This window comes from Erinaceus europaeus, chromosome 8 (assembly GCF_950295315.1).
Source record: "Erinaceus europaeus chromosome 8, mEriEur2.1, whole genome shotgun sequence".
NCBI classification, from domain to species: domain Eukaryota; kingdom Metazoa; phylum Chordata; class Mammalia; order Eulipotyphla; family Erinaceidae; genus Erinaceus; species Erinaceus europaeus.
In genome coordinates this window covers 101,106,380-101,121,616 of record NC_080169.1, presented here as the reverse complement: position 1 = coordinate 101,121,616, position 15,237 = coordinate 101,106,380, and the positions used below count along the sequence as shown (strand labels likewise).

The following is a 15,237-nucleotide window of genomic DNA, read 5'->3' as shown; positions in this document are numbered from 1 at the left end:
CGCCATAAACCAGAGCTGAGCAGTGCTCTGGTAGAAATAAGTAAGACTGGACACACAAATGCAGAATACAACAAAGCGGAAGCAATGAATCAGCCACTGCTTGTGCCCATATGAACAAGCCTCAAAACCACAACACCAAAGTGGTTGGGGGAGAGAACATAACAGTTCTGCAAAAAGACTTTCATGCTTGAGGTTCTGAAGTCACAGGTTCAATCCCCGGCACTACCATATGCTAGAGTGAAGCAGTGCTCTGGTAAGAAGGAAGGAAGAATGAAGGAAGAGACGTGGGGGTGGGGGGGGAGGAAGGGAGATGGAAAAGAAGGAAGAAGGAAGCTAAACCAAAGCATGTATGTCTCTATTTGTATACACTCACAAACAGGTCAGACTAGATATCACATGGTTTGGGAATAGCCACACATAAGGTAATTACAAGGGAATTATCACCACAGGTCAGTGGTGGATCAGAGGCTTGAAGAATACAGCCAGGTGGTGTCAGGTTCTTGATCTTAAGTGGAATGGCACGTAAAGGAGCCAAGTTTATTTTTAACAAACTGTAAAAGTTGGATACAGGTTAGTGTGTGTATGATGTACGTCATAATAAAACTGATTCTCAAGGAAATATAGGAAGGGTCAACTCTTATTTTTTATAGTGAAGAATCAATAGAAAATGCCTAAAGCTGGAAAAAAATCAAGAAATAGCAATGCAAGCACCTTGTCTAAGTTTATGGATGTGGATATCAAGACTCAGAGGGTTCAGTAGGGTTGGAGCAGGAAAGCAAATCAGGGGAGGAAGGTACAGGCAGCAGAACTTTACTGCTTTGTGTAACAGATTTTAGAAAAGTACACGACCTAATGATCTGGGGTCCATGCTCCCAGAGGGATAAAGAACAAGAAAGCTTTCAAGGGAGGGAATGGGACATGGAGCTCTGGTGGTGAGAACTGTGTGGAATTGTACCCCTCTTATCCTATGGTTTTGTCAACATTTCCATTTTATAAATAATTTTTTAAATGTATCAACTATAAAAAAAAAAAAAAGAAAAGAAAAATGCATGACCTGTCAACAAGGTAACATAGACCTACCTGGTTAGAAAAGGAGAAAGGTCCAGGTTTCACTTGGTAGAGCACAGACTTGACCATGTATTAAGACCTAAGACCCCAACACCACTTGGAAGCACCATGCATGGCACCAGGGGAAGCTCCATGAATTGAATTGTAGAGTGGTACTGTGGTGACTCTTTTCTCTTTCTGTCTGAGATTGAAGAAGAAAGGGGAGAAAGAAGAGGAGGAAGAAGAGGAAAAGAGGAAGAAAAGAAGATCATCATCTTGGACCAGTGGAATCCTGTAGGCTACAAAAAAAAGAAGAAGAAGAAAAAGAAGAGAAGGGGGAGAAAAAAGAAAGAAAAGTAAGTTTAAAACATGGCATTTGATCCCTAGAGCAGTGAAGTACATAGACAAGAAGTAGGATGATAGTGGAAAGGGCGAGTGGGGGGAGTCAACAGAGCTTCAGTCGGGGAAGAAGAAAGACTTCTAGAGGAGCGTGGTGCTGATGCAAACCGACTTGCTGCCACCGACCATTTCACTGTCAAATAACTCATGGTGTGTGTGTTCAACCACCTGAAAACAAGCTTTAAAAACAGTTTCTAGGGAGGCAACATAATGATAATACAAAAAGGCTTTCATGCCTGAGGTTCTGAGGCCCCAGGTTCAATCCCCCTGCACCACTATAAGACAGAGCTGAGCATTACTCTAATTAAAAACAGATAGATGATAGATGGATAGATAGATAGATAGACAGACAGACAGATAAGTAACCACATAAAAAATAATAGGGCTAGGGAGACAGCATAATGATTCTGCAAAAGATTTTCATGCCTGAGGCTCTGAGGTCTCATGTTCAACCCCCTCACCACCATAAGTCAGAACTGAGCTGAGTAGTGCTCTGGGATCTCTCTCTCTCTCTCTCTCTCTCTCTCTATCTCTCTCTCTCCCTCCCTATCTATCTTCCCCTTCTCTTTCACTCTCTGTTTCTTCCTCTCTATATTTGTCATTAAAATAAATAACTAAAACACTAAAAAACAACAAATGATTTGCCATTTGAGCTGAGGAGGGGAAGATAATGAAGGAGTTAATAGTTGGGCAAACAGGGCAGGGAGGTGGCAGGAAACCTGATTCTTGCCCTGAATCCCTTCTCCATCAAAGGTACACATTTCTGTTTTCAGTGGGGACCACCCTGGAGTGTCTCTAAAGCTTATTTAAGGTGTTCTAATGTTTGCAACTAAAATTCCCCCAATGAAGTTATGTTTCATTTCCAAAAATCTCCTATGGGTGCTTAATGGTAATAAATACATCAAGTGAAATATTAAAAACAAACAAATGAACAAAACCCAGAAAGACAGGAATCTGAGTCTTCATGCACCTTCCAAAAGAATTCTTTGATTACTAAGGAGGTTTAGTCCACTTTCTGAAAATAACCCAGCTGCCCCCAGTGCACTCGCAATGTAATTGAATTAACAGAATTTAAATTGTACCAAATGGGTGTTTTCAGAGAAAACTTAGAACTAGAGATCCAAGAAAATAATGACCCAGGCAAAAGGGAGAAACCCTTCTGAACACTGCTCTAGATTAGGGCTTCTTTTTATTTCTTCTTTTAATTAGTTATTTAATACTGATTTATAGAATTATAAGACAACAGGGGTATAATTCCACACCATTCCCACCACCAGAGTTCTGAATCCCCAATACCTCCATTGTAAGCTACAGCAGTTTTCCTAAGGTTGCAGATGTGGGTTAACAATAATTTCTACAACTATCTGTCTATATTTCCATATAATTACTTTTTTTTTTGGTCCCATTTTCTCTTCCTTTCCAAGTCACAAATACATCTATTACTATATCCAAATGTCCCTACCTTTTTCCTCTTCTCTCTCCAGGTCCTGAGTTGAAGTTCAGAGCCCTCTGATCCTCTTCCCCCTGCTACTTCTCCCCCACTGGGAATATGAATCAAAATCATTTCTAGGGTGCAGAAGGTGGGAGTTCTGGCTTCTATAATTGCTTCTCTGCTGGATATGGGTGTTGGCAGTTCGATCCATACCTACTAACCTGTTTCTATCTTTCCCTAGTGGGGTTGGGCTCTAGAGAGGTGGGGTTCTGGGACACATTGGTGAAGTTGTCTGCTCAGAAAAGTCAAAATGGAATCATTATAGTGTCTGCAACTTGGTGGCTGAAAGGCAGCAAGATATGAAGTGGGACAAAATGGCTAGTAAACAACAGAGCAAATGAGATTAGGGATCTAATTAGGGTGGAAGAAAACTAGGAAGTCCATTCTGGGTATTTTTCTGGGGGATCACGACTACGTTAGTTTTTGTCTGAATTTGATAGCTAACAAGCAGTTGAATGAAAAGTGGTCTGAGAGGTGGTGGCTCAGTGGATGGGGCATTTGACTCTGAAGCATAGGGTCCTGAGTTCAATCCCCAGCAGCATAAGTACCAGAGTGATGTCTGGTTATTTATCTCTCTCCTTTTTTCTCATTAATGAAATATTTAAAAGAAAAAAAAGTTGGATGAAAATATTGTATGAGAAGACAGTGTCAGAGTAAAGAAAAGGGCTAGAAAGTTGGATTAGGACAGAGAATTAGAGTTTCTAAGTCCACTTTAACATTCCAGATCCATCTGGAAGCAGCCCACAGCACAAGGAGAAGCCATGGTGATGGGCCAAGTCTCTTTAGTATAGCTGGACATCTTGAGCCAACTAAGTCCTCACACACCACAGAAGGTGGTTTTTTTTTTTTTCTTTCAATGAAGAGACAGAGTCAGAGCGAGTGAAGGAGTCAAAGCCCCCTTCCATGCAGTAGGGGCTTGGCTTGAACCTGGGCAAAGTAGCGCACTATTTAAGTGAGGTGTTTCAGGGGCCCAAGGATTATTCCGTACCTGCCTCAGTCTAACATAACACTCATTTTATAAGCTGGGGCCATGTTGTCTTTGTCCAGGGGGCCCCAGAAGCACTGCTTACAGTTCAGGACACAGCTGTCTTACTTACTGACTTGTCCATTTACTCACTCAAAGCCCAAAGCTTGGTGAGAGCTTCTTAGGTCTTCACTCTCAGGCAGGTCCATCAGCTCAGAGCTCTAAAAGCTTTGCTCTATTTATCCTGTTCCTCATATTCAGAGACTGGAGCTCACTCTTGCTGCCTTCCCCCACCACCCCCACCAGAGACCTCACCTGATATCTTGTTTTATAATTTTATTGGGGGATTAATAGTTTGCAGTATAGTTACTGAGACAGGAGTACAATTTCTCCTCTCCACATGACAGGTGTCTGCAAAACACTCTCACGCAAAACTTGGATCCTTTTCCACCATCATGCACCAGGACCCCAAAGGCACTCCCTCCCCAACTCCTTCCTGCCCTCTTTTCCCAGAGTCCTTTGCTTTTAATGCAATACACCAAACCCACTCCAACTTTTACTTTTTGGTTTCCCTTTCTGTCTTTATTTCTTATGTTCCACCTATGAATGAGATGATCTGGCATTCATCCTTCCTTTTCTGGCTTATCTCACTTCACATGATGCCTCCAAGCCCCATCCAAGATGGGGTAAGGAGATGACTTCATCATTTTTAAAAAATATTTTGTTTCCTTTTTTTAATATTTATTTATTCCTTTTTGTTGCCCTTGTTGTTTTGTTGTTTTAGTTATTACCATTGTTGTTATTGTCACTGTTGGATAGGACAGAGAGAAATGGAAAGAGGAGGGGCAGACAGAGAGGGAGAGAGAAAGATACACACCTGCAGACCTGCTTCACCACTTGTGAAGCGACTCCCCTGCAGGAGGGGAGCCAGGGGTTCGAACCAGGATCCTTACACCGCCGGTCCTTGCACTTTGCACCACCTGTGCTTAACCTGCTGCGCTATCGCCCGACTCCCGACTTCATCATTTTTAACAGCTTAGTATTCCATTGTGTCTATATAAACACAACTTTCTTAGCCACTCATCCGTCATTAGACACTTGGGTAACTACCAGGTTTGGGCTACTACAAATTGTACTATGAACAGAGATGTGCATAGGTCTTCTAATGGGTCTGTCTATATTAAGTGAAGCCCTCCTACACCAGAGTCCTGCCTCCCCCCACCACCTCCCCTAAACAGGTAAAAATCCTCAGATCTAAGCCTAATCATTGATGACAGGTTCCAGTGTCACCTTTCAACACATGATTACCTCACCTGAGGTCCCTGTTAGCCTCTTCCCAATTCACTACACTCACCCCCTTTCTACCATGGGATTCCCAAGATCCAGCCCACCTCCATCCAACCCATGGTGGGGAGAGTATCTGCCCACTGACACACCCTGGACCTTAGTCTCTCAACAGCTCTCAACACCCCGAGGCTGAGGGTCTGCCTACCCAGGACCTACCTCATGACCACTGTGAGTTGCCCAAGAGACTTCTCCCAGGGAAAATGGTAGCCGCCACCACCAAAACCGCCTTCTACGCTTTGGAAGAAAGTGCTTACAGACCCAAGTTGCATGGAGGCAAGACAAAGGTAACTCAGACACCTCTTGTCCAGAAAACTCTTTATAGAAAAGGCCAAATAGCACATGTTCAGGGGGCCACAAGTTAAGACAGAGCAAGTGCTTTCACTGCATAGTCTCTTTTTTAAATAGAGACAGACAGTGAACAAATGAAAGAGACTATAGCACTAAAGCTTCCTTCAGTGCAGCAGGGCCTGGCTCAAACCCGAGTTGCGCACATGGCAAAGCAGTAAACTATCTAGGTGAGCTATTTCAATGACCCTGGGTAGTCTTTCTTACATTTAAATATATATTACTTTATACACTGTGAGACAATGCTCCTGATGTCTTTCTCTTTTTCTCCCTCTCTATCTGCTTTTCTTCTCAATTTCTCTATCAAAAATAAATTATAATAAATAAGTAAAATATCTTACAGGGCCAGGGGGTGTCACACGTGGTTGAGTGTACACATTACCATGCACAAAAACCCACCAGGTTCAAGCTCCTGGTTCCCATCTGCATGAGGGAAACTTCACAAGTGGCGAAGCAGTGCTATAGGTGTCTCTATCTCTCCCTCTGTCCCCCCACTCAGTTTCACCCTGTTTCTATTTTAAATATATATATATATATATATGGGGGGCTGAGAAAACGGTTCTCAGTAGAGTACACATTTTGCCATGCATGAGGACAATGGGTTTAAGTCCCTGGCCAGCACATGAGAGTATCTGCTCAGTATAGTTTTAGTAGTGGTGAAGTAGTGAAAATGACATCTATCTTTCTCCCTGCCTCTCCCTTTTTCTCTGTGGAGGAAAAGGCACCCAGCCTCAGCAACAGAAAAAAAAAAAGAAGAAGAAGAAGAAGAAGAAGAAGAAGAAGAAGAAGAAGAAGAAGAAGAAGAAGAAGAAGAAGAAGAAGAAGAAGAAGAAAAAGAAAAAGAAAACTCTAAGCTTTCAAGATGTGCAAAAATAAGTGGAAGCTAGATTTGGGTGGCAGCCTGTAGTTCCCCCACCCATGGTCTAGCTGATGAGGCCGACATTCATTTATAAGACCATTAGAAACTGTTCAAGGGCTCAGGGCAAATCAAAGATAGGCGCTCGAAGTATCCTTCAATCAATCCAGTAGTCTCCAAAATGAGGCATTTACTCCCGTAGGGGGTAAAGCGAGAAATTACTGAGACTTCTTATGGTATATTTTTATCTCAACCTTTCTTTTTCTTTTTCCATTGCCAAGGCTTCACAACTCCAGGCTGACATTTTCAGATAGAAAAGAAGAGACAGAGAGAGGGGGAGAGACACCACACCATGGAAACTTCCCACAGTACTGTGGGGCCTGAAGGTTCCAATGTGAGTCACACCCCTGGCAAAATAGGTACCTTCCTGAGTAAGCTATCTCAACTTTCACCCTTTTTAGTTTTTTTTGTTTTGTTTTTGCCTCCAGGGTTATCACTGGGGCTTGGTGCTTGCACCATGAGTCCACTGTTCCTATGGCCATCTTTTTCGTTTTTTGGATATGACAGAGAGGAAATCGAAAGGGGCAGAGAAGATAGAGAGGGAGAGAGAAAGAGTCACCTGCAGACCTGCTTTACCACTTGTGAAATGACCCCCTTCCAGTGGGGAGCTAGGGACTTGAAGCAGGATCCCTGTGTGGGTCCCTGCGCTTAGTACTATGTGTGCTTAACCTAGTGTGCCACCACCCTGCCCCTGATTTTTTTTCCTACTCTAGCTTATGGTGGTCAGGGGATTGAACATGAAGCTTGGAAGCCTCAGGCACAAGAATGTCTTTGCATAACCATTATGCCGTCTCCCCCACCCCCTCTTATTTACATTTTTGTTTGAATTTTAGCAAGCACAGACTGTTGAGGACAATGGTATTTGCACAGGATGTATAAATAAGTAATAGCTGAGGCAGAGTATGAGGTGTTATTCTTTTTAATTATAGGGGTGCAGGGTGAAAAAACAAATCCCAAGAATGCTGGTCTAGTGTAACGGTCTGGCACCAGTTTCCTTGGAAAACTCTCACACAGATATTTCTTTGTTTCTACAAGTGCCTCTTATCTCATGGGAGGCCGCTTGGCAAATCTGATTATTTTACATTGAAATGTATTTAAATCAACGTTGACAGGCAGTAGAGAATCGCAGTGTCCTTGAAGTCGATGTGCAACTGGGGAGTAGAGACTATTTACTGAACACTGCTGGAAGCAAAGTTCTGCCTTTGGAACCTGATGTTTGGCTAGGAGTTTCAATCTTTGCTGCTCCCTTTTCCATACATAATTAGATCACCCTAACCCCATCCCGTAGGGCTGATGGCAACGTTGTATGATGAAGACTTTTCTTTTTTAAAACATCTTGTTTATTTTATTTTCATGAGAGAGATATAAAGATACAGAAGGTGGGGGGGAGACAGAGAGTGCTCAGCTCTGGCTTACGGTGGTGCCGGGGATTGAACCTGGGACCTCAGAGCCTCAGGCACAAGTCTTCTGCAGAACCGTTATGCTGGCTCCCCATCCCATCAACGCTTCTAAGACTATTGCTAGGCCCGTGTTTACTTGAGGGGCTCCTTGACTTACATCAGTGTCACAGACAGGGACATTACTGCATAGGTTTGCTTCCGTGCCACTGTAAGTGACAGAAGTCACAGGATTGTTGCTTGGCTTCCCTGAGGCATGCACATGGAAGATGTTTACGGCCATCTTGAAAGTGTGCAATGGGGCAGTGGTGCACCTCTTTGTACACACATGTTTCCATGTGCAAGGACCCAGGTTTGAGCCCCTGGTCCCCATCTCAGGGTGGGAGGAAGGTTCACAAGCAGTCAGAGTGCTGTGGGTATATATCTCTCTCTCCCTCTCTGGATCTTTTTTCTCTGCTTCCCTCTCCATTTATCTTTGTCTTATCAATTAAAAGAAAGAAGGGGGAAAAAGGGGATGACCTCTAGGAGTGATGGATTCATAGTACAGGCACCAAGCCCCAGCAATAACCCTGGTGGCAATTTTTTTAAAATGTGCAATGGCATTATGCCTAAAAATAAAAGTATCTACTTTAAGTAAAAAAAAAATGCTATGGTTGGTTCTAGGCAGTGGCACACCTGGTAGAGTGCACATGTTCAATGTGCAAGGATGTGAGTTCAAGCCCCCAGTCCCCATCTACAGGTGGGAAGCTTCACAAGTGTTGGAGCAGTACTAAAGGTGTCTCTCTTCCTCCTCTCTGTCTCTCTCCTTCTATCTCCTTATCTCTGTTTCTCAACATTTATCAAAAGAAACAGCTGCTGGGAATAGTGGAGTCATGTAGGCACTGCGTACCTGCAATAACTCTGGTGCTTAAAAATGAAGGAGGAGAAGGAAGAGGAGGAGGAGGAGGAAGAGGAGGAGAGCCAAAGCTTCATCAAATTTGAAACATTGACTAACTTGTTATTTCTCCTTTTGGGATCAGGGATCAGGAGTGCTCCAAGCAGTCTGACCACAGACATTGTGACCAAGGAAATACCATCACTGGATGAACCACCACCCCCTCTAATCACACTTGCTGGAGAGCTGGCCCCTACACTCATGCACCACACTGCAGCCCTGTCCAGGAGCAGGAGAGGGACCCCTCTGCCAGGCCTTCCTATCCATGACCAGACCTGCCTTAGCCTCACACTCTATTTTCCATCTCCAGCCAAAAATATGTCTGGCTAACCACATCCTTCATTTGTTTTCCAGAGTAAACAGAAGAGTCCAGGACCTCTGTCCAAACACCAGGGAACCCAAAGGACACAGAGCCAAAGGTCCACTGAATATTGATCCACTTGGCAGCCATGGGGCAGGCAAGAGGAAGATCTGGTACCTTCTTGAAGATGCTTCCTTCACCGATTAATAGCTGTCCCATGGAGCTGCCGCTAGAAGCATTTCAAACAGAGCATTTCACCACAATAAGCCAGGTCATCCTTCCTTTCCCACCAGGACCTGCCTCTCTGAGTTTTCTAGTACAGATTTTGCAAAGAAAAAAAAATGGAGCAGAAGGCCTTTGTTCTCCCTGACCTCTGTAGTTCTCATCTCCATCAGAAAAGAATAATGTTGTAGCAAAAAACAAACAAACAAACAAACAAACAAAAAAAGCCAGCAGTCTAGGAAGGGAGATTATTTCAACTAGTGAGTTCAGAGGAAAGAAGACATAGGACTTCTTTTGAAGCCCACAAAAAATTGGAACCCCAGAGGTATTTATTCTGAACCTCTTCATGGTGTCTGTATGTACTTCAGTGTAAGGGACCAAAATAAATAACATCTTGGCTTTGCCCTTAATGGACTTATAAGCCCCAAACCTTGGTTTCTTAAAGTGAAGCCAACTTTACTGAAGACTCAAACAGAATCTATGAGTTTGCTTATTGAGAGAAAGGGGCATTTTGCCATCTAAAGTTTTGAGAGGTTAATAAAGATATGGGAGAAGGTTCTCTGGTTGTCTAACCCCCAAAAGAAGGTATGTAGTTCAGGGCAGGGGAGAGAGTATAATAGTTATGAAAAAAAAAAAAAAAACCTTTTACATGTGAGGCTCTGAGGTCCCATGTTCAATCCCCAGCACCACCATAAACCAGAGCTGAGCAGTGCTCTGATAAAAATGATGATGATCACAATGCTGGAAAAGGAGGCATACAGTTCATCAAAGATGGAAATGGTGTCTTGGGTGCATTCTGGGTGTTTCATAATAAGTACAGCAATGTCCCCAAGCCCCTTAATCCCCAATGAGAATCCTACATTCACTCTAAAACCCCTCTCTCATCATTGTAAAAATGGGAAGCTTAAAGGTTTCATGAGCCAGGCAGATAACACAAAACCAGGAACAGTGGAGCAACTCTGTACATTTTAAAAAGCATTGATGTGCAGAAACCAAGGCGTTATCTTGGCTTTCTCAGCCGCAGTCTGCAGATCTGGTATGGAGAGCCTGCTTCACGCTTCACCCTTTTCACCTGCGTGAGTCTGAGCACGTTATTTACATCCTTGCAGCTTTGATTCCTCGGCTGTGAGAGATAACACTACCCAGCCAACACATATCACCAGGTGGTTGTGATAATTGAATTAGTCAATAGTTATCAAAGCCTCTAAAAACTATAACTCATCACTAAAAATGCAAACAACACAACCCATACCGAGTCTTCCTTATCTCAGAAGGCTTAATCATGTTCTGTCTCTCTCAGAACTCAGGGACATGCATTCCAATCGACTTTCCAGAATTCCACTGATAATATTTGTTGGGAAAAGTACTCCTTCCCCCACCCGCTGCCCTAACTTATTAAGAGTATGGCTTATATGATTATTAACTTGCTGCCCTGTGGCAAATCAAATCAACAAATATTTACTAGCTTCTGTGTCTTGCCTTGGGGGGGGGTGAATTCACTTTCTGCATCAAAGGAGCAAATTGGCCAGCTGTACATGGAACAATTTTCATGGAGTCTAGAAGAAGAAAGAAAAAAAAACTGTCTGGGCTCTCTAGATGGTCCCAATACACCTGAAGATTTAGTTCAAATACAAGAAACAGCTGGCATTCATGATTTAAGGCTAAACCCAAAGAGTTGAGTAAATTTATTTTACAAGCTGTTTCATTTGGCAAAGTTCCAGAAGTCATCAAGCAGAGATACGGATGATGATGACGACAATGATGAAAATGAGTCGTCATAGTTGGACTTAATAGAGTGACATAAAAGAAGTGTCATCTACATGGGACATTCCAGAGCTGGGACATACCATCACCCACACCCATCCCCTGCCAAAAAAAAAAAAAAAAAAGACTTAAGAGAAAGGCCTTCTTCTTGGTGCCTCTACAAATCGAAAGTAACCCTGTATATTTGACACTCTTGAGTTTGGAAGCAGGGCCTGGCAAAGTGTTGGTAATGACTTATATTAGCCCAATAAAAGGGTGTAATACAGAAAAAGAAAAGAAACGCAATGTTTCTTTTGCCCAAATGCTAAACAGGACTTAACATTCAACTGGCAATGCTCTGTGAACTGTTAAGATCTTTGTCATTAAGTCTCATGAAAAGTCTAACGAAAATAAGGCTTCTAATTAGAGAAAGTGCCAATGACCTGATTCATAAATGAATTTCCACTACTTGGGGAGAATAATAATTCTTAACTAACACACACTGAGTAATTTTACTGCTGGGAAAGGTGCCGAGAAGTTAACACATTAACTCACTGAGTTTTCTTGATAAGCTTTTGCAAATATGATGGTTATTCTTATTTTATTCTTATTTTTGTATTGTGTCTGTGTGATAGAAAGAAGGAAGACCATCTACAGCTATACCACCCTGAACACACCTGACTGCATCTGATCTTGGAAGCTAAGCAGGATTAGGCCTGGTTAGTACTTAAGATAGGAGAGAGAGGGAAGATCAGAGCACCACTCTACCATTTATGATGGTCTATTTATTTTTGTTTTTCTTACATTATGAATTGCCAGTGATCAAACCCAGGGTTTCACAGGCAAGGCATGCTCTCTTCAGCCCAAGCCACTGCCCCAATCCATCAAGATCCCTCCATCCCTCCCCTCTTGCCAAGAGAGAGCAAGAGATGGAAGCATTGATCTGTCATTGTATGCCATGCTGAGGATGAAATCCAAGGTCTCATGCAGGTCTCAACTAAGACACCTCTCTGAATCTATTATTCTCCTTTTAAGATGGTAAGGGCTAGGCAACTGTGATAAATTACAGTATGGCCAAGTTCACACAACTAACCAAAGGCATTTGGCTCTCCCAGTTGGGTCCCTCACCACCTGTAACACAGAAATCCAAAGAGGATGTGGACTCCCAGTCTTGAGGTAGTTTTGTGTTCAAGATCGCAGCACATGGGTGACAGTTATTGGTTGTTGGAAATGTCATGTCATCTCTTTCATATGTTTGTCTATGCAAAAATGCATCATGACATTTTCAACAATGCAATAGTTCCCTCCAAAGCCACTAACTGTATCAGTCCCTTAGTCTCTAACATACCCAACAAAATCTCTTTTGGCCCTGAATAGGATCTGGATGTTAGGACCTTGAGCTGGCTCAATAAATTCCCTCCCCTAGTACTTCAAAAAAAGAAAGTTTTTTTTTTTTTTTCCCTCCAGGGTTATTGCTAGGCTCGGTGCCTGCACCATGAATCCACCGCTCCTGGAGGCCATTTTTCCCCCTTTTGTTGCCCTTGTTGTAGCCTCGTTGTGGTTATTATTATTATTGCCATTGTTGACGCTATTCATTGTTGGATAGGACAGAGAGAAATGGAGAGAGGAGGGGAAGACAGAGAGGGGGAGAGAAAGATAGACACCTGCAGACCTGCTTCACCGCCTGTGAAGTGACTCCCCTGCAGGTGGGGAGCCAGGGGCTCGAACCGGGATCCTTAGGCCAGTCCCTGTGCTTTGCGCCACATGCGCTTAACCCACTGCGCCACCGCCGGACCCCCGAAAGAATTTTTTTTTAATTTCCCATTATCAGTGAGCTATCCTTCTTGAATCCTCATGGTTGTTCTTAATAATGAAAAATTCCATGAAAAGTGATTTGATTTACATATATTTCAGAAATTTAAGTCATGTTCCTGAATCTTTTTCTTTTTCTTCAGGGTCTTCACTTGGAGAACAAAGCATACTATTTGTCTCAACCAAGAAGCATGCTGCTCTTGAGATTTTCCATTCAGGAGATGTGGATAATAATGTCTAATTCACCTATTTCTTTTTCACATGATCTTGGGGAATGCAAAAAAAAATTACAAAGAAGAGAGCTAAGAGTAATCTTATAAGTTCAAGTGCCATCTTCCCAACTTTCCCAATCTAGAGGCCCAGCACCACCTATCATTCCTTACAGAAGCCAGTTCTCTTTTATTTATAGCCAATCTCATTACCCAAATTAAAATTTTTAATTTAATTGCTTACTCGAGTACTTCCTGTCTCTCCAACAATAATGAAATTCCATGTAAGAAGGGATTCTGTCATCTTGTCTGCCACTTGCATTGTCAGCATCTGAAATTATCCCTGGCACAGACCAGACACTCAATAGATGCAGAGTGAACAATAAAGTGTGTGTGTGTGTGTGTGTGTGTGTGTGTGTGTGTGTGTGTGAAAATCTGTATTTTTATAAGCATTTTTAAAATCATATTTCAGATGCATAAAAATAGATTAATCATAATCCTTGTTTAATGAGACATGCTCACTGTTGATTCATTCATGCCCCACTCTTTTATTATTTATTTTGCTATTTAACTGGGCTTTTAAAAAATCATGTAGGATCTGGAAAGGTGGCTTGGCTGTAAAGCACATGACTTGCATCTGAGGCTCTGCACAAAATGACAGCATAGTGCTCTGATCTGTCTTATTGCTCTCCTCTCTCTCAAAATATACTTAAACACCAGAAATGATTAAAATTTAAAACTATGTCGCAAGTACTTGGGGAAAAAAGGACCTAAAGTAATACAGGGTGCTTCATTAAGCCACTGTGCCCTGACCACCCCCTTCTAGCCTTACCATCTCCTTATCTGAAGTAATCATTCAGAATCCCAAGTTCATTTACTGTTGTCTTGAGTTAATTTCCCTAGAAGTAGAGCCTGAGCTAAGATTCTTGTTTAGGTGATTTATTGAAGGAGTTATCAGAAGAAGAGACATTTGAGAAAAAGGGCAGAGCAGAGGAAAAAGCTAAGCTCAGTTGTGGAATCAGCTGGAGACTGGATTCGGAGCCCAAAAGCATATGCTGCTCTTGGTGTTGAGGGACTTGAATTAAAAGGCTTAAGTGTTTGTATCCCCACTCCACCCTGCACCCCCACCTCAATTCTGCTTAACTTGTACAGAGGTGATATAGAGAAATATGGTGTGCAGCCTTCTGAGTTGACACAACCCCCATCTAACTAAAAACAACTATTCAGAGACAGAAAGCACCATCGCAGCCATGGGCATTTGTAGCTGCAGTTCAGTGCATGTAAGTGACAAGGAAAAGGGACTTGGGCATGTTGGTTGTGCTTTTTTCCCCTACTTATACCATTTTGTCAAGTGTGTATGTCTTCTTTTAAAGTATGTAGATACTTCTTTTTTCCAATCATTTGGAACTTTCTAGAAAGGAAACCATATTGAGACCTGTTTTGACTAGTGAACTTTTGGGTTGTTTTTAGGTGGTCACTAGTATGGCCAGTGTTGCTGTGAATTTCCTCCTGGGTGTCTCTTTATGAGTAAGTGCAAGAATGTATTGAGTTTTGGGCTGGGCTGGAATAAGTGGGTCCTAAAATAGGAACTTTTGAAGACAATGCCAAAATGGTTTTTCCAAAGTGATTTTACTAATCCATAAGCAGTATGTAAGAGATCTAGTCATTTACTTCCCTGCTCCAATGTTCTGATTCATGTAAACTAAATGAGTAGGCCATCATATTTCACTAGGGACTGTTGAGTAGGTCACTAAGTTCCTCCCAGGCCAATCAGATATGTTTCCTCATATGGAAAATGTTTGCTCATGTCTTGGTCCATTTTTTCTATTTTCTTAGCTATGCTTCTTTATTCATCTGTAGGCATTCTTTAACCATCTTTTGTTGTGTTCATGCACTTTGTAAATATCTCCTCTTAGTAACTTTCCTCAGTGTCTTTGAGTGAACAGAGATGTTTTCTAATTTTTTAAATATTTATTTCTTTATTTTATTTGATAAGACATAGAAGGATTGAGAGGAAAGAGGGATTGAGAGAGACAGAGAGACACTTGCAGCACTGCTTTAGCATTCATGAAGCTTTCCCCCTGAAGGTGAGAACTGAGGGCTTGAACC

General features: G+C 42.3%; 1 long non-coding RNA gene across 2 annotated transcripts; it reads left to right on the top strand.

Annotated features, from left to right (window-relative positions):
• The first annotated feature begins 877 nt into the window (after positions 1-877).
• Positions 878-15,142, top strand: LOC132539930 (uncharacterized). Of its 2 annotated transcripts, none has more exons than XR_009551221.1 (4): positions 878-1,403; positions 5,351-5,533; positions 9,196-12,550; positions 12,912-15,142. It is a non-coding gene; the product is annotated as an uncharacterized LOC132539930 (long non-coding RNA). The 2 variants fall into 2 exon arrangements; XR_009551222.1 differs by lacking the exon at positions 878-1,403 and adding an exon at positions 2,988-3,026.
• Positions 15,143-15,237: the final 95 nt, after the last annotated feature.